General features: G+C 42.2%; 1 long non-coding RNA gene across 1 annotated transcript in view; it reads left to right on the forward strand.

Moving 5' to 3' along the window:
- Positions 1 to 22,920, forward strand: part of LOC311604475 — a 104,874-nt gene that overhangs the window by 76,703 nt on the left and 5,251 nt on the right. Inside the window, exons 2-3 of the long non-coding RNA XR_014781508.1 lie at positions 7,819 to 7,869; positions 13,097 to 13,292. This is a non-coding gene — a long non-coding RNA (uncharacterized lncRNA). The remainder of the gene's footprint in view (positions 1 to 7,818; positions 7,870 to 13,096; positions 13,293 to 22,920) is intronic.

The raw sequence follows: 22,920 nt of genomic DNA on the forward strand, positions 1-22,920 counted from the left end.
TGCTGAAAGGTGAACTCACGCACAGGATTGGAGTATAAAACAGTACAGTGACTTTAGAGCTCAGCCTGGAAAGTCCTTAAACAGACAAACAAACAAACAACAAACACTAGAAATAACACTTTCATATAACCAAGCTATACTTCTCCTGGGCGTATACCCAAAGGACTTTATAACTTGCTTCAGAAACACTTGCACGTTCATGTTTACTGTGGTGCTATTCTCAGTAGCTAGGAAATAGAATCAACCTAGATGTCCATTAGCAGAAGAATGGATAAGGAAAATGTGGCAATGCACACAACGGAATGTTACCCAGCATAAGGGAAGGTGAGATCATGACCTTTGCAGGTAAGTAGATAGTAGATATAACTGGAAAAAGTTTTATCAATGAGCTAGAAAGACAAATGTTGCATGATCTTTCTGTTTTCTGTGTTTAACTTACAGCACATGGAATCTAGTGAAGTAAAATGGAGCCTTTGTGGGATGGATGCGTTAAGGAGGAAGAGTAGATTACAGGGGAAACAAATGCAGAGACACGGAATACCGAGAGCAAGAAGGCCAACACAGGCAGGGGTATGAAAGTAAGGGGAAAAATCAGAGGGTGTGTGGAGGGCTAACCCATAGGAAGGGCATAGGAAGAGCCATAGGAAAGCCTACTATATCACGTGATGCAATTAAACTCCAATGGAAGGATAATAGAATGCATGTGACATGACAGGAGAGGGAGCAACGCTGATGACTAAAGGATTAAGTGGGAATGGGGCTCGGGGAATAGGGAAGAAGAGAGGGGTAGGGTGAGTTAACCAAAATGTATGAAAAACCCTTATAGGCGCCAACTCGTTAGTAAGCTAATTTCGCTATGTAACTAAAAAGGAGTTTAGATGGCACTGCCACCCCAAGAAGACATGGGTTATTAAGTAAAAACCATAGCACAAGGTTTGAGATGCCTCCTCACAAATTGTTGGACATGGAGTTTTTCAAAACAACACAGGTCATTCCCTTTGTTACCCATCATACCTACATGGTCAGACTCTGTTGCTAAGGCACCATGCATTTTGACAAAGGACATGAAGAAAGCAACCTCAAACTGTCCGGGAAACCTCCTCCATTCTGGCTAGCTTTCATAGTGTTAGAAGGCACCATGAAAGCTGCTGGGGAAGAAAGATATCACTGGGGCCTGCATGCTACAATTATCAGCCTGCCAGGAAAGATATGGTTACTGATGTTACAGTGACACTAAGGTTATGGGTGTAACCAAATACTTTCAGATTAGATTTGAGATCTACTCCAGAGGAGGGAACTTCATGGCCCCAGAAATCATAGCACCTGGGATAGACCCTGGTATTGTTATTATTCTAAGTGACAATGTTATCTACTGCCTTATAAACATTTATGTTTATACTCTGTGCCTGAGATAATATCAACTGCGGTCAGAGAAGCTTCTTTTTGCAATGGGCAGCAGTCAATGCAGAGACACGTGACGGGTCAAAGTGCTGAGGTGTAAAGACTGAGTGCTCAGCTCTGAGCGGGACATCTACACCAATCTCCTCCTTCTCCAGCAAGGTACAAGAAACATCAGAGAAGGGCGGGAAAAAAGATCTTAAGAGACAGAGACCGGGGAATAGTGCTGTGGAATGCTGGGAAATGACATGGTTATGAACACTCAGTCTTATTCTTTGGACTTTGATGGATTCTGCATCTTTTAATTGACCTTTGCCCACTGCAGAAAGCAGCCTTGCTAACCAAGGTTGAGAGGAGCACAGGTCTGTAGGAAGAAACATAAATATTTATAAGGCAGTTTGATATTCTTTCTGTGTGGTGCTTGTGAGAGGGTGTGTGCACGTGCATGTGTGCATGACTGTTTATGGGATTCATTTCTCTATTTCTACCATGTGTGATCTAGGGATTGAACTTAGGTTGTCAGGCTTGGTTGCACACAGCTTTACCAATGAGCTGTCTTGCCAGCCCCCTTGTCTTTTGAGACAAAGACTTTATTGAATCTTGAGCCTACCAAGCTAGACTAGTTGGCTAGTGAGCTTCAGGGACCTACCTGTTCCCACCCCTACAGTGCTGGGGTTATAGGCACACAGCTTATTTATTTATTTTTTGTATTGTTTTTTTTATTTTTACTGTTTTTGTTGTTGTTGTGGTTTTTTTGTTTTTTGTTTTTTGTTTTTTTTTTTGTTTTTTGTTTTTGTTTTTTGAAATAGTGTTTCTCTGTGTAGCCAGGCTGGCCTCGAACTCAGCAATCCACCTGCCTCTGTCTCCTGAGTGCTGGGATTAAAGGCATGTGCTACTACACCTGGCTTATGTTGTATTTTTTTAAACATTAAAAGAATTAGTTCTTTGAGAGTGTCAAACAGTGCAGTTTGATAACATTCACCTCTCCCAAATTCTTCCCTGATTGACCCCATCCATCCTTATCCACACAATTTCATGTTATTTAAAGAAAGAAAAATTTCCTTCAAGACAAATTTGTGCTGCTTAAATATTCTTGGGTGTGTGGTCCTTCACTGGAGGGTGGTTGACTTCTGCCTTAGTCAGTGTTCTATTGTAGTGAGCAAATAAATAGCCATGGCAACTCTGATTAAGAAAAGAATTTAATTGGGGCTGGCTTACAGTTTCAGAGGTTTAGTCCGTTATCATCATGGTGGGAAGCACGGCAGCACACAGGCAGACATGGTGCTGGAGAGGTAGCTGAGGGCTCTACATCTGGATCAGCAGGCAGCCAGGAGAGAGAGAGAGAGAGAGAGAGAGAGAGAGAGAGAGAGAGAGAGAGAGAGAGAGAGAGAGGGAGGGAGGGAGGGAGGGAAAGATTGGATTTGGGTTGAGCTTCTGAAATCCCAAAGCCCCCCCCCCCCCCCGAGTGATACACTTTGTCTAACAAGGCCACACCTCCTAATCTCTCTCATTTAGTGCCACTCCCTGATGACCAATCATCATTCAAATATTTGAGCCTATGGTCCCCATTCCTAGTCAAACCACCACAATTTAGCAGGGTCTATGCACTTAGAGAAAACCGATTCTCCCTGTTGGCAGCCAACTATTGCCAACAGCTCCATGGCGTGGAGCAGGATAATGTGCTCACCTCCCCTTTTCATGTTGGGGTTTGGTTTGGCTTGGGCTCACACAAGTTTTGTATGTGCTGTCACAACCATGTGAGTTTATGTGTGCTACTGCTGCCCTGCTGTCTTTAGAAGTCAGTTTTCTTATGGTCAGAATAATCCTTGAGCCCTGGGAGGGGGTGATATATAATATAATATAATATAATATAATATAATATAATATAATATAATATAATATTATAATAATATAGTATAATATAATTTTTTTCCTCTAGGGCGGAGAATTTTGCAGGCTCTTAGTCTCTGTACCTTGGCCAGTGGTGGGCTCCTGTGTTAATCACCATCGACTGCAATAGGAGCTTCACAGGTGATGGTTGGTAGATACATTTCTCTTTGGTATAATGATGAGTTATTAGGGTTCATTTTGGTACTATGTGCATTTAGCTGACTAACAGTAGTGGGTTCTTCCCTAGAGCCTATGTCCTGTTCAGCCATAGGTTCTTGGCTTGATAATGGTGCCAGGTATGAGATTCATCTGGTAGAGTAGGAGTTCATTTAAACCAGGAAGTGATCAGTTACTCTCATGCTATTTGTTTCACTGTTACAACAATGGGCATGTCTTCCCAGGCCAGTCCTTCTCTGGTTATGACTGTCCTTCCTCTGCAGTGGACCTCAAGTTACCCCTATAACAGTAGCATCATTATTACAAAAGTGGGTACATCTTGCCTGGCAGTCCAGTTAAGACAATGCATAAAAGAATGAATGTAATCGTACTCTTGAAATTGCCACTAGAATTTTCCTTAAGGCGTGTCTTCTTTGTTTCTCTACTCCATTTTATTTCCAGTTCCACAATGTAAATGATTTATGTTTATTTATTTTTAAAAGAGCGCTATCATATTTTAAAGGGAGAGGAGTCTAATCTCCAATGTCTTGAGGCAATGTAATTGTAAAGAGAGACTGGTATAGACGAAGTTGAATCTACAGATAATAAGACTGGAAAAAGCCCATTATGAGTTCACAGGAAGGTGCTGGGGTGGTGAGGTGGCTGGAAGCAGTAATTATTTTGTTTTTACTGGCGATATGGTAAGATGCTAGCAACTTTAACTTGTCCTATACCCCTGAGTAAGACATTTACAACCAGCATTTCTTTGCCTCATAGCAGCCTTCCTGCAACAAAACGAGGCAATTCCAAAGGTTGCTGTAAGAATTCAAAATATCAAGTCCAGGTGACTGTACTGTGTGTATCACTGATTGTGGAAAAAAAAAAAACATTGGCCGCAACCTGCATCAGGTCTACGTTAACACAGTGATGCATAGGTGACCAGCTGTAGGCACTTGCTTGGCCCTTTCTTCTATCTATATAAAGAACTTGTAAGAAGTCGTTTAGAGGCCAGGGATGTAGGTCGGTTGGTAGAGCGCTTGCTTCGTTTCCTCTTCAGTGTCTGAATGAGCTGTGGTGGTGCGGGCCTATAATCTTAGCACTGGGGCGGTCGAAGCAGAAGGCTCAGAAGGTCAGAGCCATTCTCAGCTACATACTAAGTTCAGCATGGGATGTGTGAGACACTGACCATGAAAAAGAAAAAAGAAAGGAAAGACAGAAAGAATTCATTGTGAAAATCTTCCCATAATGTCAGATTGTGTTGAAGTCATAGGACTGATGCTTCAACTAGAAATTTTCATTCAGCTGGCATTTTTATGGCACAAATTGATCATAACCCAACTCTTTACTCCAGGCTTCTGCTTTCCAAAGAGCCAATCCTGTCATTTATTCTTTTTAAGCACCTGCTCTGTGTAAATGTTTGCAGTAGATTTTGTCAGCGTCCTTTAGGAATTTACCATTGAATTGAGACAATACACTCACAAGGGAAAAGAAATCATTAACAATACGAAGCAGTGTAGTCAACAGTGATCACAGGTGGAGAAACACAAATAACAGGGAACTAGTAAAAGGCCTAATCCTGCGTTAGGGAGATGAAGGGCCACAACCCACAAGGGGTGGGGCTACGTACGGACAGATAAGTCAGCTCTGAATACAGGAGCTCTCTCCTCCACATTAAGTGGTCTGAACCATGCCTTTCCCCTGTCACCACACCTTTGCCAATGTCTGCTTTGTACAATCCTCCATAGGTTTTTAAATCCAGGAATTTGAACGTGTGGTTTTAAGAATGAGGATTTATGGGGATTACTGCCTATTTTAGGTGGGAATGTTAAATGTAAATTGAACCCTGGTCTGGCTCATGGGAAGAAAGTAACTTCTAAGCATTCACTATGATAGGGCGGGTGTCATCCGTTTATTGCTTTTCCCGGGGTCAAATGAGAGACCGCGAAAGAGTGTATTGCTGTACTGTCCTCCTTTCTGAGAGGAGACAGGACACTTGCAGCCTGTGGCAGAAGTGAGGTCTCTGGAGAGAGGAGAGCCCAGGGGCAGTGTCTGGAGGTATTTGGGCTCATCACAACTTGGGGGAGGGGCGGGGCTGCTGGCACCTACTGGTTAGAGGCTGGCGATAATGATTGGTCATCCTGCACAACACATGGGAAATTCCTGACTGGATTCCTCTCAGGATAAAGGAAACCAGGAACAGATCAGATCACAACATTTCCACCAAAATGAAGTCAGAGGGCGAGTTAGAGTTCAGCTCATTTTCAGACTGCCTGCTTCCACTGCCGCCACCTTTCCCCACTCCCTTTCGAACAGGTCATCCATCGTGAAGGCGATAGTTTTGACTGGGTATAACAGCAGTGCCAAGGAAGTGACTTCCGGAAAACATATGACGGGATTGTTGCCAAGCAGTATGGACAGCCATTAATTTGATTAGCTTCTCCTCATGTGTGCCAGGGCTACCACCTTTCAGGGATGGGATGTTGAGCAGTTCTTTCCAGGTATTATTTCTCTCTGGAGGAAAGGAGTATGTGGGGAGGGGAGGGGCCAAGGGAATCATGGGGAACCTGAGCTGTAGTCATGGCTGAATGGAGGTGCTTATGAATTAACTATTGCATTGCAAGTTCAGAATAAATATACTTGTAATTGTTGGTCAGGGTTTAGGGATATTTGAATTGTATTTCAAAATGTTTACTTGTTAGTTTTTTCTTTTTTTTTTGATACCAAATGATATGCATACCCAAGGGCTCGCTTTAAAGCTGATTATAATTTTCAATCACAAAAACATTTATTAATTTGTCTAACAAGAATTTGCTGCATGTCGACTTTGTACAGCCATGGAACTGGGTACAGCATCACAGAATTCACAGTTTACTCAGGAGATAGCTGGAGGAAAGGGGGACTTGACAGACTGATCACTGTGGCCACGTGCGTGATGGGACCACTGCAGGGTATGAGAAGACAGTTCTGAAATTGAGACCTGAGGCTCAAAGATACTAGAGTTGGCTGTGTATGTGTGGGTGGGATGATTAGGACAAGAGTGGAAGGTAATGCTCTCCTACAGGTGGCCAACTTGTGTCATAAAATTCACAGGCAGTTAAAAGACAGCATAGAATTCAGTGAACTTTGGGAACTCATCAGAGTTGTTTCAAGGTATGGACTTGGCATTCAGGAGCTTTCAGTGAAAAGTTCATTCACTGGACAAATCCACTAGTGAAAATGCTCAGAATCAAGAAAGAACTAGACCTTCAAGCACAAGTCATTAAAATAGAAGTCTGATTGGATTGGGGTGTATGTAACTCAGCTACAGAGCACTTAGGCAGAACAAAGCCCCTTATTCAATTCCCAGAACTGCAGTGAGCCCCCTTCCACACACACCACACCACACCACACACCACATACATACATACACACCCCCCCACACACACACTTACAGCTCCCCAACACCACCCCCATGGCCTATACCACATCCCCACACCCTGTCACACCCTCCCACAGCACCCACACACACCATGCCCCCCCCAGGATAAAATTTTTTAAAAAGAACAGGCTATAGCTAGTAGAAATATTTGTAGTATCAATACATGAATTTTGACAAATCAATAAAGAAAAATCCCACAAGGTAAAATGAATAGATAAAAAAAATCATTATATAGACAAAGGAAAACTCTCTGGTTTGTAACCTAGAAAATTCAAATTAAAGCCATAGAGAGACGTAGGTACATACTCATGAGATTAAAAAAATTAAGAAGTCTAATAATACCCATTGCTAAGAATGTGGAGTAAAGAAAACTCTGATATGATGCTGGTGGAAGTATAAATTATTATAACTACTTTGAAAAATATTGGTTAATAGAAAATAAAAGTAAGTATACTTTCTGCATGTTCAAGAATTCCAGGATGCACATAATAGTATTTTTTATAATAACTCAAATTGTAAACATCCAAGATATCATTGTTACTAGAATACAATAATGTAATTTTGTTTATTCACATGAGATATTACAGACCAGTGAAAATTAGTGGATTACAATTTTACATATGATAAAGGCAGGCAGGTGTCTGTGAGTTCAAGGGCAGCCTAGTTTACAAAGTGAGTTCCAGGCCGGCCAGAGATACGTAGTGAGACAGTAAAACCACAGCATCAGGCCTTCATCTTATGTCTATGACCATGTCAGCCCCAGGGAGTAGGCTAGGATTACAGTGTCAGGCATAGATTCCTTCCTAGTGAGCATCCCTTAAGTCTAATTCAACAGCTGTTGGTTATATCCAGGATGTAAGTGTCATTATTGCATCCTTGCAGATATCTTTCCAGGCCAGTTGTTGTGGCTCATAGGCTTTGCAGCTGGGTATGACTGTTGATTACTGTTTCTACAGGCAGCTTGCACAGCAGCTCCAGACATTGGTCCTCTGTGAGGAGACTTCCAGGTCAGCTCTGGTTCAATTCCTCCAAGTGTTGGGCCTAAAGGGGGTGGTGTCTTCAGCAATATATTCTTACTTCAAGTTCTAGAACAAAACAAAACAACAATAAAACCCCCCAAAAACTAAGGGCAACCTGATAACAGCCTACAATGACTTTGTAGTCTCTTAGACTGCCTAGGCAAGTGAAACAGATTTACCACACCTAGAACTCAGGATTAATTAGATGGTCTATGCCTTGTGGAGGGAATGGTATCACCCCAAGTAGCATAACTTAAACCACACACATATGTATATACACAGATATGTATTGTATATGTGTTTTAAAGTAAGCATAAAACACTTCTCTGCGGTTTGTTCAAACACCCTAGTGTTCTTTATCCCTCCTCTCCACCTTTCACTCTGCATTGCCTACTCTCCCGCTCCCCAGTTAAAGTCCCCTCCCCCTGTTTTTCTCCCCTCATGACACTTGTGTCCTCCTATTTCTCTCTCTAGAGCCTCCTCCCTCCTAAGGTCACATTTTGCTTACTTGATTTTTCCTGTTAGTCAAGGTTGTGTACTAACATCTAAAGATTTGGAGCTAGGAACCACAAGCAAGAAAGAAGACCATGCAGTATTTGTACTTCTGGGTCTGGGTTACTTCACTCAATATATTTTCTCATTTCATCCATTTACCTGAAAATTTCAGGATCCCACTTTTCTTTACAGCTGAATAGATGTATACATGAATTGCTTATATAGCAGATTAGAGAAATACAACCCATACTTTAAAAAAAGTATTCAATACTGCTGAGGGACGAAAAAAAGGTTGAAGAAAAAAAATGAGTAAATCAACATCTGTAACATCAATCAAATTCAGTGCAAGAATGTGTAAACGTTCAAAGATGTACAGAAGTTCACATAAAAATGGTGTAGCAAAAAGATTGTTTATAGATGAAAAGAAAAGTGGAAGAGGAAGAGGAGGAGGAGGAGGAAGAGGATCAGTGTTGTTGTCTGTGGAGGTGATCAGTTTACAGGCACATAGGGTGTCCTGTAAGGACCATAAACCAGCCAAGGCAAGAGGCTTCAGGAGACGCTAGATCTGTTTACATCTTGATCATGAACTGTAAACTTCAAGAAATTTGAGACAAGACATTTCTGTTGTTTAAACCCTTCATTTTACAGTGTTTAGCTATGGCAACCTTAGCAAAACAAAACAAAACAAAACAACAACCCCCCCCAAACCCGAACAAGCAAACGAAAACAACAACACAATATGCAGATGTGGGTGGATGTTACAGTGTAATGTCAGGTGAAATTGCAAGCAACAGAACACTTGTTGGAGTGACCCCATTTAAGTAAGGGTTTCAGAAAAGACATAAGAGTCTGGAAACTGACACATTCGCTCACGTTTCCAAAACTGGTACTTAATTTCCCTCCCGTTGAATGTGGCCAGACTTGCAGACTGAATATATGATGAGTAAAGTGAAAAAGATAAAGTGTGGCTGACAGTGTGACTTCAAGCCTACCTAATGGAGGACAGTGCTGACTGTTCCTTCTCTCAGTGGCCACTTGCTCTGAGAGGACTGTGATCAGAGGATACTCACAGGGCCTGACAGAGAGGGCCATGCCGAGGCTGGAGAGATGGCGCAGAAGATAAGAGAGAGCCACGCCATATGTCCAAAGTGCTACCTTTCGTCAAGAGTCAGAAAGGGAATGGGGCCTCTGTCAACAACCATGTGAGTGCCTCATCTTGGAAACCCATCTCCTCCCCACTGGGGGGGTGGGCTTTAGATGAAACTGCATCTGCTTCACTTGCTACAAAACTGGAGGAGTCATTATTATCCAGAGTTAACAAACGAGGTCACTCCCAAGTTCCTAATCAAAAGAGTTGTGAAATAGTGGCTGTTTATTAGTTTAAGCTGGTAAGTTTAGACAGGTGCTTCATAGCTGATAGATTACTCAGAAAAGTCGAGGGACTGAGGAACAGAAGGGTGAGAGTGTGCAATCAATAGGGCAACATATCTCAAAGATACTGGGGATAAAAAAAAAACCTTTAGTGTTCATGTGTGTGCACACTGTGTTTGTGTATGTGTGTGCCATGGTGTGTGCTTCAAGGTCAGAAAGCAATTTGTGGAAGTTGATTCTCTCTCTACCAAATAGGTTCTTGAGTTTCAACTCAGGCTGCCTCGCGTGGTGGCAAGCCTGTTTAACTACTGAGTCATCTCACCAGCCTTGATGATGCATTTAATCTGGGTAGCCAGCACACGATTATTCATTTTGTTGTTCCTTTTAAAGTGTACTATATATGCATGTGTCTGTCTATCTGTCTACCTGAAAGTTATCTTATTAAGAAAAAATGCAACACGAAAATGAGAAGGATACTCAAGAACTATCCCATGGCTGCCGAGGAGTAATGGAGGATGCAGAGAGCAGGCGGCAGAGCCAGAGAAGTGGGCTGACGATCAAAACAGGGACAGTGCTGATCACACTGACTGTGTCGTAGGTGTTAAGACCATGACTGTGCAGTAACTATCACCTGTCAGTCTCAACGATTATCTTCCTGTTGTGTCCAGAGTACTGCCTGGAGCACATGAAGAACCTTGGAGGATCAAGTTCCAGGTCAAATGTCAGGGCTTCTGGGAAGTTCCTGTTGCCTGACAACCCACCCTTCTTAGCACCAGTGGGTGCTTCCTTCCCATAACCAAATAACACTGGTGGGCGTTGCTATCCTTCCTAATGTATAACAGGGGCCTGAGACACTACCTTAAATGACTTTCCTTCATAACTTCATTCAGACTTCACTTCCACCCTGCAGAACAAATGCCCTTATTACCTCTGATTTGTGTAAGCAGCCAAACAGTGTTTTGATTTGGCTCTGCAGTGGGGGGGGGGCACAACCATCGTTGCATATGACCTCCTAAGTGATACGTAGACAGAGACGCCAGCCACTACTGGAGTGGATGACAATTACATGTTGTTGTTTTGTTTTTGAGACCATGATCCCACGTAGCGCAGGTTGGCCTCAAACTCAATGTGTGGTCCTGAAGCCGGAACCCAGACTTCTACGCATGCTGAATCATGCCGACTCAGGCCGTCCCCATCCTGAAGTGTATTGTTTCAAGACCCTGATGAATGGGATGATTTAGTTATGTCTTAATTTGGCTTTGTCTTGGCATCGGCTCAGTGGAATGAGTGAATGAAAGAAGGAATGAATGAATGGGCATAGGCAAGGAGACGGGATACCCAGTGGTTAAGGCCCTTTTGATCCTCTGTCTTTATGACTCAGGGCCCCTTTCCAGTTTTCCCTCCAGCAGCCCTTACATTATTTTAATTCCCAGAGCCAGAACCCACATTTCTCTCATAGGTTGCCCCAGGCTGCCAGCGCCTGCTTAGTCTGCAGTATGAGAGAGGCTAAGGAGACAGGAAATTTATATCCTTCTTGCAGCATCTTGTGGCTGATGATGGGTGAACGTGTGGATGTAGGCCGTCCAGCTCCTTTGCCCTACAGCAGTGGTCCTCAACCTTCCTAATGCCGAGACCCCTTAATATAGTTCCTCATGTTGTCATGACCCCCAACCATAAAGTTAATTCCTTGCTACTTTGTATCTGTAATTTTGCCACTATTATAAATTATGTAAATATCTGATGTGCGACCTCCGAAGAGGTCACAACCCCCAGGTTGAGAACCACTGCCCTATTTTCCTCTGAACTCTTCATGTAGCATCAGTCCAAAGAGTCCCTCCATGGGATTCCATTTACACCACACATAGCAGGTTGTGTTTTCAAAACAGGACCTCCGATCGCAAACACTCTTCCGCAATGCTATCTTGCTGTAAGTCCACAATGTTTTAGAGAGAGAGTTCGGTTCTTGGATCTGGGCTGAGGTGAGTGAGAATATCCAACAGCATTCGGTTGAATCCAGAGAACTTGGTGCCGACTTCTGGAACTAGGTGAGGAGAGTTCCTGCAGCTCTGGCCTCTGGAATTCTTCCTCCCGACTCTGCCTCTCAGAACGCTGATTTTCAATGACCACAATGGAAAAAGCTTGAGCCTCATGGAAGGCCACGTGTACATCTAGTGGTCAGCAGCCTGAGCTGTAGGCCATCCCAGCCACGCCATCTACCCTGGCTTTGGGTATCCATAAGCGATGCTCCAGGCACAATGGAACACAAACTAGCTGCCCTATTTGCCTCATGCCAAGGGCTAAGCCTTCTGGAATCAGACTTGAAGACTCTGTGGGCCGAATACAAATGATGGTTGATTTATGCATAGAGATTGGGATATCAGTAATAGAAAACGAGAAGAGTAAATATCACATCGTCGCTCACCTAGGCTCGAGGCTGCTTCTCCATGCTTCCCTCAGTATTCCTGAGACTACATCGGGATCCCTTTGGTAACAATTTGGTTCTGCCCCAGAGAATCTCACCCAAGTTAGCCTCTGTTCTCATCTGGCCTGGGCATTGGGACTGCGTAAGGAGCTGTTAGGAACCCGATGGACACGTATAGGATGAGCCCAGACCACTGCTGCCCACTGTCACCTATGGTACAGCCACTGGGCACGCCCTCAGCTTCAGGAACCTAGAAGTGGGCAAACAGTTGGGAGACTGTAAGCTTGGGTAGTAATGGGTTTAAGGAGAAGAGAAGACTTGGGATAGAGAGGGTTGGAGGACAGGGCAGTCCGCTGCTGGAGCTAGGATCCTGGGAAATTGTCTAGGCTAAGTGTGGGAAGGGTCTGGGGCTAGAGGTCAGGTCAGCAGTATGCTGGGAGAGTGAATTAGACCATAACTGAGGATCAAGCACATGCCCGCACCTGGCATCAGGGAGCTGCCCCTACCCTCACAGATAGCTGGTGTGTGAAGTACCCTGTTGAAGCAGACCTGACAGCAGAGACAGGGGAAACTCTGTGACACTTACCAGCCAGTCGTGTGAGGTAGCATTTTCCATTCTTGGCTGGCTTCTCACTAGGTGGTTCTAGTTGGTCTACGGGGAGGACATACTTGGGGTCACCAGCTGGAGGGTGTGTATCGATCTGGGTTGGTAAACTCCTAGCTAGCTGGTCCTGTGATCACAGCCTTGAGACACAAGAGCACGGGGGGAGGGGGCAAAGGGGGAGGGGGGAGGGCAGGGGCAGTAAATATAATCGGGAAGTCTTGGCCTGTAGGGAGTACCTGATAGGTAATGGTGTTGGTTTGCCCTTGAAAAAGTCAGAGAAATTGCTTAAAGGGAAAAGCTGACTTAATTTTTTTTTTTCCCAGAAAAGACGAACAGAGATGAAGGAAGAAAGAGAAGCCGAGGGGAGGCCACAGGCCAAAGCTCTTGAGGTTGCATCTGGGCCAGCATTTTCGTCTGAAAGTTTCGCAGAATCACAGCCTTTATTTCCCCCCTTTTGCTCAGCCTCTGGGGCTCCTTGCCCTGGTGAACCGCAGTCTCAGGAGCTTTGCCCAGCTGGAGGTGAGCCAGGGCCAAGGGCATCTGTGCCAGGCCACTTTGCTAGTATTGCTGAGACATGCAGGGCCAAAGGGAGGTTCAGGAGAAAAGGATTTAATAACCTGATTGATCTATGAGAGTTGGTTGTTAAACATAGCCAACATTAAAAGTACATTTTGTGACCTTTTAACAAAATCAATCATATGAAAAGCAGTCTACACTCATGGCTTCCTAATTCCGTTCCTACGTCTTACCACTACTGATGCTCTTGCACTTGTTTACCTCGCAGTGCATTGTCTCTGTTGCACGGCGAGGTGGGGGTACCATGGAGTGTTGTCTGCATTCAGTTTAATGGAGGTGCGTGGTGCTTCTGATTGGTAAAGGTGGGAGTGTTTAGGTTGGAAAACTGAGCAGAACTTGTTTTATGTCTAGTTGAGTGTCAGTTCCAGGGATCAGCAAACCTTTTCTGGAAAGAGCTAGATAGTAAATGCTCTGGGATTTGTGAACCACATGTCTGGTCTCCAAGTGGCATTGTTGTACCGTGTTAGCGTGTTAGCGTGAACACAGCCCCGTTCCCAGTGGTGAGTACAGAACCAGATGGCAGGCTATGACCATGGCTTGTTGTCTTTGGTCTAGACTCAAGAAAGTGGTAGAGGAAATGACCGAGAAGCAGAGCACATGTCTAACTGCTGTGTCAGATTGCTACGTTGTGGGGCTCTTATTTTTTTGAGGAACTGTGTTTTTTGAATAAACCTTCAAACTTCTTACTTGAGCAGCAAAGAGACTGCTTATGTTACTCATAAACAGGTGATGTGCAGCATACATATTTATTGCTTTGCTTTCATTTCACTAACGAGTGCAAATAAAATGTTAACCAGCGTACATGTGTGAACCACACCCATTTGTCAATGACAGCTGTGAGTGGTGGGCTTCCCTTGAATAACAATCAAGATTACTCATAGTCTGACTTCGTGACACAATTGTGGGTGAGAGAGTGATTTAAAGCACTAATAATGGTGTTTAAAAGAAATAATGAGTCACAGTGTATTATGGGATGTAAATTACCATGCTGAGTATCGTAACTTTTATTTGTAAATTATATATTAAACATTTCTATATTATGACAATTTATAATTATATTTTGTACATATATACATACTTACAAATTTTTACGATGTTTCACATTGACCAGCACAGCACAACATAGACCTATTGAGAAGTTAATTTTTTTCACTGTTCACTTAATATATATTGAGGTATTTTTCTTAATATAGGCCTGCCTCATTCTTTTCAACAACTCTATTCTTTTTAACATGTTGCACCATATTAGATATATTCTGGATTTGCTTCTGGTTGATATGTATGCTGCTGGCAAATATGTATGCTGTAGTAAATATTCTTTTTTTTTCTTTTTATTTATTCTTCTCTCATACAATGCATCCCACCCACAGTCTCCCTTCCTGCCCCTCACTTCTCTCAGCAGCCACCTGCAAGAGAGAACTTGTGGGGGGTTAGTCTTTCTGGGTGTGGGTTATTTCATTCAGAGTGATTTTTTTCCCCTGCCTTTATCCATTTTCCTGCATTTTTCCTAATTTCACCATTCTTTGTAGCAGAAAAATTTTCATTGTGTATATCTAATGAAAATATATTTCCATTTATTCATCAGGTGGGGAACATCTGACCTATTTCCATTTCCTAGATATCATCAATGGGATAACAATAAATAAGGACAAGCAAGTGTCCCTGTAGTAGGATATGGAGTCCTTTGAGCACGTGCAGGGGAGTGGTGTAGCTGGATCATATGGTAAATCTACTTTTAACTTTTTGAAGAACCGACACTCTGATTTCCATAGTGGCTGAACCAGTTTTCACTCTCAGGGACAGGGGATAAATGTTCCCCTTCACCCACATCCGCACCAGTGTTTGCTGTCATTTGCTTTTTTTGATCTTAGTTGTTCTGACTGGCGTGAGATGAAATCTAATCTCAAAGAACTTTTCATTTGCATTTTCTTATTGTTTAAGTATTTTGAAATATTCTTGAGCCACTTACATTTCTTCTTTTGTGAGCTCTGTTTAGTTTCATCCTCCAACTTGAAAAAAAATTATGTGTGTGTGTGTGTGTGTGTGTGTGTGTGTGTGTGTGTGTGTGTTTCAGTTGCCGCTAGAAGCCATGGGTGCTAGATTAACAGGTGATCAAGAGATAGCCCAAGTGGGTGCTGGGAACTGAACTCTGGTCCTCTGGATGAGCAGTATTGCTTTTAGCCACTGAGTCATTTTTCCAGCCTCACATGCCTCAGTTTTTGATTGGGTTGTTTGATTTCTTGGTGATTGGATATTTTAGTTCTTTGCATATTTTAGACACAAACTCTCTAGTTGATGTCCTCTTGCTGAAGATTTTCTTCCGTTCTGTAGGCTGCCTCTTTACTCAATTGATGGTGCCCTTTGCTGTTCAGAAGTTGTTGATATGGGTTTTTTTTTTAATATCATAAGGTCCCATCTGTCAATTGTTAGTCTTAATTCCTGTGCCTATAGTCAACCACAAAGTCCTTACCCGTGCCTATAAAGTGTATGCTCTATTTTCTCTTGTGACAGACTCATGCTATCAGGTCTTACGTTAAGGTTCTTGATCCATTTGGAGTTGAAATTTGTGAAGGGTAAGATATAAGAATCTAGTTTCTTTCTTCTACATGTAGTTATCCAATTTATTCAACACAATTTGTTGAGGATGCTGTGTTTTTTTTTTCTCAAGATTTATTTTTGGCCTCTCTATTAAAAACATGTAGCTGTAGTAGGACCATGCTCTTGTAGGATCTTGAGTCCACTTTTATGCCATTATTGTGCTGTTTGTAAGGCTATCTAGTATAACTTGAAATCAGAAATTATAATACCTATGGCAGTGTTTTTATTATTCATGATAATTTTAGCTCAGGAGCATTAGGTGTCTTCTGTGTTTTTATATGAATTTTGAAATGACTTATTTAACTTTTGTGAAGAGTTGCATTTCTCTGAATCTATGCTTTTTGTAGAGAGGCCATATTCACAACATTATCCTTCCAGGCTATGAGCAAGGGAGGTCTTTCTATCTTCTGGTGTCCCCTTCATTTTATTTCTCTGATATCTTAAAGCACTTGTTACTTTTTTTTTTTTAATTTTAGGAAATCTGATGGATGAAATTTTTTTCTTAGTGAAATTTAATTTGCATTTCATTCTTTTTGAGAGTGAATACATTTTCAAGTTTAAATGCTGTCCGTATTATCAGTCTAGTAAGCTACTTATACTCTTCACTCGTTTAAAAAATTGTCTTTTTCTAGTAGCACACAAATCCCCTTGTGTCCTCCAGTAGAATATGACTGCTCCAAAGGGAAGTTTCAGTCACTTTAAATATTCAAATGCTTGGAATGGTGCCTGGTATATTATAGCAAGTCATTACATGTTTGGTAGCTAATTAATTGCTATTAAACAATTTACTTCCTTGCTGTCATAAATGTCACCATTTTCTCTATAGTTTTATTTTGGGCTCTTACTTTATTATCGTTTTGCTTGCTCTATTTTTTTTGAAAGTGATAGACAACAACTTTACTAACAAGTAAGCATTAAACCAGAATGTGACACATAGTACAGCACCCTTTAAAAAGGATAGGGAACTCACTCCCACTTTGTTATTGTTTTGTTTTGTTTTGAGACTTAAACTAATATAACCCACATTAGCCCTGGACTCGGCCTTCAGTCTGTAGTTCTGTATGTGACTGAAGATGACCGTGATCGACTGATTCTACTACTTCTGCTTTCTAAGTGCTGGAAGGACAGACAGCGGACATGACTATACTCAACATCGCTCTCCACTCTTAAAGTTGACCCAACCCATCACATTGAGTAGGTTTTATAATTGATCTATAATGATTGTTCCTATTTATGCAGCTCGAGACAAAGAAATGATGAATACTCCAAATGGGATGTCCACCAAGTTAGATCATTACACACCGCACCACTCCTTTGCAGGAGTTTTTACATTTGTATAAAGTCAAATTTTGAACTATTTCCTCTGTGGCTTTTGTACCTTACATCTTATTTAACCAGGTATTCATTCCTAAAATAACCAAGCAAATCCTCCTGTGTTATCATGTAGGGATTTATAGTTTGATTATTTTTTTATGATCAAATCTGAAACATCTGGACATGGTTAGATACGTGATAGAGTCATCATCAGCCTTACTGTGTTTCCACAGACTGCCCAGTTTCTCTGACACACACCGAGACATCTTATTTGCCCAGTGACTTAAAGTTCCCCTTTATCACACATTAAATTCCCACACGTGGGTGGTCTGTTTCTAGTCTCCCCGTTGCTCCATCTGTGCCTTTATACACCGGTGCCAGAACCAAGCTGTTTAATTATTAGTGCTCACTCTTTCCCATGGTGCTTACAGCAACTGAGTAGCCAAACCCACCCAAACACCACAGTGTGGTTCAGCCGGCTTTGACCCTAGGCACGCGCACTCAGCTTTTGAGAAGTGTCTCAGGCACATTTGCAGATGTTCCTCCTACTTGATTTCTCAATACCACTGAGATGGGGTGGCAGAAGTTGTCCCAGTGCTGCAGAGGAGGAGGAGGTTAAAGGTCTGAGGGAGGGCCTTTTGCTCATGATCTTCTGCTCAAGATAGTAGGATGAGAACTAAACAAACTGTTACTCTTTCTGGCAACACAACATTGATATACAACAAAACATTTCACCATTAAGACAAAACGAGCCCAACTCTTGTAATCCATTATCCATATATTTCCCTTGTTCTTACGCACCCACTCTCTTTGCTGTCTTCCTTAAATCTAATTAAGAAGCTCTGATGAGTCTGCAAACATCAGGAACTTTTGGACAAGGTCGTCGTTTGTCTGCAGGGAGGTAGTGCAGCTCTTCCCATAGAGCACTGGTTCAGTAAGTGACAGCTAGCATGGGGCTGTAAATGAGAATCAGGCCCCGTTGGCTCATATATTTGAATATTTGGTCCCTAGTGGGCAGAACTGTTTGGGGGGAAGAGCAGGAAGTGGTGTGTCATTGGAGGGGGTGGTGGGCTTGGAGGTTTCGGAAGCCCATGCCATTCCCAGTTAGCTCTTTCTCTGCCTAGTGGTTGTGTAAAGACGTGAGCTGTTAGAAACCACTGGGAGTCATGGCTGCCTTTCTGCCTGTCTGCTGCCATGCTCCCTGCCACTGTGGTCATGGACTTTAACCCTCTGAGTCTGTAAGCCCTAACTTAAATTCTTTCGTTTATAAATTGCCTTGGTCATGGTGTTTAAATGCAATGATAGAAAAATAAATAAGACCTCTGCTGTTTTAGTCTTCTTTCTCATTTATTTTCTTAGAGGGGTTATTGAAAATGGATAGACAGATCTGTGTTTCAATTTCTGCTCTTACTTATCACCTCTGTGAAATGTCGATTCCTTCATACGTCCAGTGAACATTACGGTAGTTGAATGAAGTCACACCTTTTGCCCCATTTGACCCTTGATAAGTGATTTCCCATTGCTTATTTTCTTCTTGTGCTTCCTGTTACTTTTATATAAAGGTATAGTTACTTTTCTATTGCTGTGATAAAACACCATGACCAATGCAACTTGTAAAAGGAGGATTTATTTGAGTTTATGGCTTCAGAGGGATAAGAGTCTGTCACGGCAGCCAAGTGGCAGTTATGGTGGCTAGAGCAGAAACTGGGGGCTCACATCTTGAGCCACAAACAGGAAGCAGAGAGAGCAAACTGGGAATAGCATGTGACTTTGAAGTCTCTGAGTCTGGCCTTAGTGACGTGTTTTTTCCAGAAAGGCTGTACCTCCCAAATCTACCCAAACAGTGCCACTAACTGGGGGCCGATTATCAAACACCTGAGTTTATGTGGTGGGGGAAGGTCTCATTCAAACCACGGTCTGCTCCTACACTTACTTCTCCACACATAGGGGACCATTCCATAAGCCCCTTTCCCCAGGAAAATCAGGCACAGCTGGTCTTTCAGCCACCCTCTATTTAGTGCTATCATCTCATGTAGCTGACGCTTGTCTGTAAAAGCAGAAGCAAAACCCAACGCTGGTGGTTTACTTTAATTTAGATTCCACTTCTTCTTGCTAAGTCCCACTGGATCCGTTGGTATTATTTGCTAAGAAAGGGGTTGTGAGATAAATTAATAGTGTAAACAAGACTGAGGAAGGAGTGCTGAAAATAATTAACAGAATGATTCCCAAACATGCTCGGGCACTTGAACAGCCCTATTTAAATACAGTTTGTCTGCCATCTCTGCCCGGCTCATGTTCACTTATGAAGTAATTATTACAGCTAACTATTTGTCAATCTCTGGACCCCCTCAGTGTGAGATGTAGGTCCTCTTCGTGTTTACCTCTGAACTCTGTGTTCCCTGTGTGAGTGACTACCCAACAGAACTGCTCAAAAAAAATGTTGGTGAAAATAGCAAGTACATCCCAGAGGGCACTTGCTTTTTCTAGATCAAGTGCCTGTCTTTGGAAGCTTTGAGGTTTCAAAAGACTTTTCTAGTGACATAATTTGCAGTCCCTTCAAATTGTTTTATATTAGGAAATTAAATTTTGGCTTCTTAATTTTTTTTCCTCAGAACAGCTATTTTTCCCGGGTTCAAATGAGGAGTTTCTTTTGTTTTCTACCTTTCCCACATTCCTCCACATTCAGTTGGTCTCCAAGTCCCCTGTTCTGCCTTCAAAGCATCTTCTGTTTCTTTGGCCTCTTCCTCACAGGATGGGATGACAGTGTCCAGCCCTGCCCCTCACCACTGCTTCCTTACTGACACGACCCCACTCTCCTTTGCAGAAAACCCCCATCCTATGTTATTTTTATTTCAGATGATAACATATTGCCTTTCCTTTATTTTCACATATAAAAGTTGAGCAGTCCCAAAGAGAGAGAAAGAAAAAATACTAATTTACTCTCCATTCCTCTCCAATTCCACTGCTTAAAGGCTATCAGCGTCAACAGTTTGATATGCATCTTTTCTGTGCTCTTTTATAAGAATGATCAAAAAAATAGGTCATGCAATGTATGTAACCCAATGGAGAAAGGATATCTGTTTCCAGAAATGAGGCTAAGATATATGGGTGTCACCTGTAATGACAACAGCAGTTATAATCATAGTGCAAACAAGTTAGTAAAAGAATTAAAGTGAAGTAGACGGTAGACCTAGATATGGAACTTTGCATTTGGTTTAGATATTTTACTCTTTATGTGTCTCTGCGTAGGTATGTGCATGTGTGTGCAGGTGCTCAAAGATTCAGAGGAGGGCATCACATCCCCTGGAGCTGGGGTCAGAGGTGGTTGTGAATGATGTGGGTGCTGGGAACCAAGGGGCATCTGTGATCACTTGTAATTGCTGAATGATCTTTCTAACCCCGCAGAAAATCAAATTCCTAAAAGAAAACACAAGGAGGCATCTTAGCAACTTAGGATAAACAACAAATATTTAGAAGGCAAAAAAAAAAAAAATCACATATACACAAAAAAATTTAGGTGTCATCTAAATGAGAAACTGCTCTTTGAGACAAAAACAAAAGAAACAAACAAACAAACAAAAACCCACCAGGCATAAACAATCGACAATTTTTGTCTTGTCATCAAAACTAAAAACTGCACTATGGGAAATACCAGTAAAACTGGAGACTCAGACTATTGACTTTCAGAAAATATACAATAGGAATGCTTAGATGTATATACACACAGGCACACGTGTAGAACATGTAAAAGAAATTGTGGGAGCTGAACAGATTGGCTCAGTTGTTAAAAGCATACACTGCTCTTGCAGAGGCCCTGAGCTGCGTTCCCAGCACAATATCCTTTGGCTTGCAATTACCTATAACTCCAGATGCTCTGATGCATTTTTCTAGCCTTCTGCATTGATAGTAGCTACACATACACACACACAGATGCATGCGTGTGCACGCGCGTGTGCATACACACACACACTCAATAATAAAATAAAAAAGATCTCTTATAATTCAACAGTGAGAAATTAACTTAACGAAAGATACTTTTAACTTAGTTTAAAAATAGGCAAAAGTGAGCCAGGCATGGTGTCATATGCTTTTTTTTAATTCCAGCACTCAGGAGGCAGAGGCAGGAGGATTTATGTGAGACTGAGGTTATCTGCTTCTGTGTTCACCACACCTAATGTCTTCTACTGAGCTGGGGCCAAGCTTTCAGCACAATGCCCCTGGAGAGAGAGAGAGAGAAAGTAGCCAAGCCTTGGGCTGCAGTTTTTAGGTCTTAAGATGTTTTATTACATTAAATTAATTCTGTCTGTGTCTGTCTGTCTGTCTCTGTCTCTGTCTCTGTCTCTGTCTCTGTCTCTGTCTCTCTGTCTCTGTCTCTGTCTCTGTCTCTGTCTCTGTCTCTCTCTCTCTCTCTCTCTCTCTCTCTCTCTCTCTCTCTCTCTCTCTCTGTTTGTGTGTGTGTACACGGGCCCACAGCATATGTGTAAAAGTTAGAGGACAACTTGGGGGAGCAGGTTCTCGCCTACCACTCGGATCATTCCCATGTGGTTTCTGGGGATCAAACTCAGGTTGTCAACCTTGGCAGCAGGCGCCTTTACCCACTGAGCCATCTCGCAGGCCCAGGTTTTTATTTCTGAAAGACAGAATTTTTAACAGTTGCTTTGCTCATTTGAAGAGTGGTGAGCCCTCCCTTTTTGAAGTTGTTAAAAACCTTTTTCCTCAAAGAAAAACACTCACCTACAACACATGAAAACATTTGCAACACATCCCAGATAGCGCTTCAAGCTATGACCCTTTGTGCTGGGTAGCTCATTGTTTCTGTTGGCATCACTCTTGGAGAGAGCTGTTGCAATCCTCCCCTCTCCTTCCCTTTTTGTTCAGGATAGTTGGGTATCAATCCTCAGTAAGCTACATGTTCATAATCTTCGTCAAGTTTTCAATGGGACAGTTGCTACAAAAATCAAACATTTCTTATCCACATCTTTAGTAGAGTTCTTTGTAGGTTGCCTATTTTATTGCCAGAAAATTCTTATAATTGACTTTCTCTTATCTGTCTCTTATTACTTAAAGAACACAATACAGTCAGTGGTACCAAGCTCTAAAACCTACCACTCCTCCTAGTGAAGTCCTTCCTGAAATGTATACATTTGAGTTTTCAGAAGTTACAGTCTCACTTATTGACTTGATGTGAATTTATGATAATTTAAATATGTATTCACAAGAAGAAGAAGGAGAAGGAGAAGGAGAAGGAGAAGAAGAAGAAGAAGAAGAAGAAGAAGAAGAAGAAGAAGAAGAAGAAGAAGAAGAAGAAACATCACCCAGGTTGCAAGAATTCACGAATACAGATGCATAAATCATTATGCTGTTTTATTTTAGAAATACAAACCTAAGGGGCATCTCTGCTTCGTGCCCATGCAGTGATCAAAGTTGCTGGAATGCATCTAGGGGAAACCACTCTGTTCATGAATAGAGGAAAGATTTGGCTATTCCACTGGTCTTTCCTTTTGCCTCTGATATCTCTGAAACCCAGTAAATCTTCCTGTATTCCTGAGCGGGAGCACTAGCGGGTCCAGGAATTTTATCAGTGGCGCAAGTTCTTCACAGAACATGTTGTTCCAACCCACCAGAAGTTCTAATGGCTTCTCAAACTCATCCCTAAAAA

The sequence above is a fragment of the Acomys minous genome, assembly GCF_964271855.1.
Source record: "Acomys minous genome assembly, chromosome: 9".
Lineage (NCBI taxonomy): Eukaryota > Metazoa > Chordata > Mammalia > Rodentia > Muridae > Acomys > Acomys minous.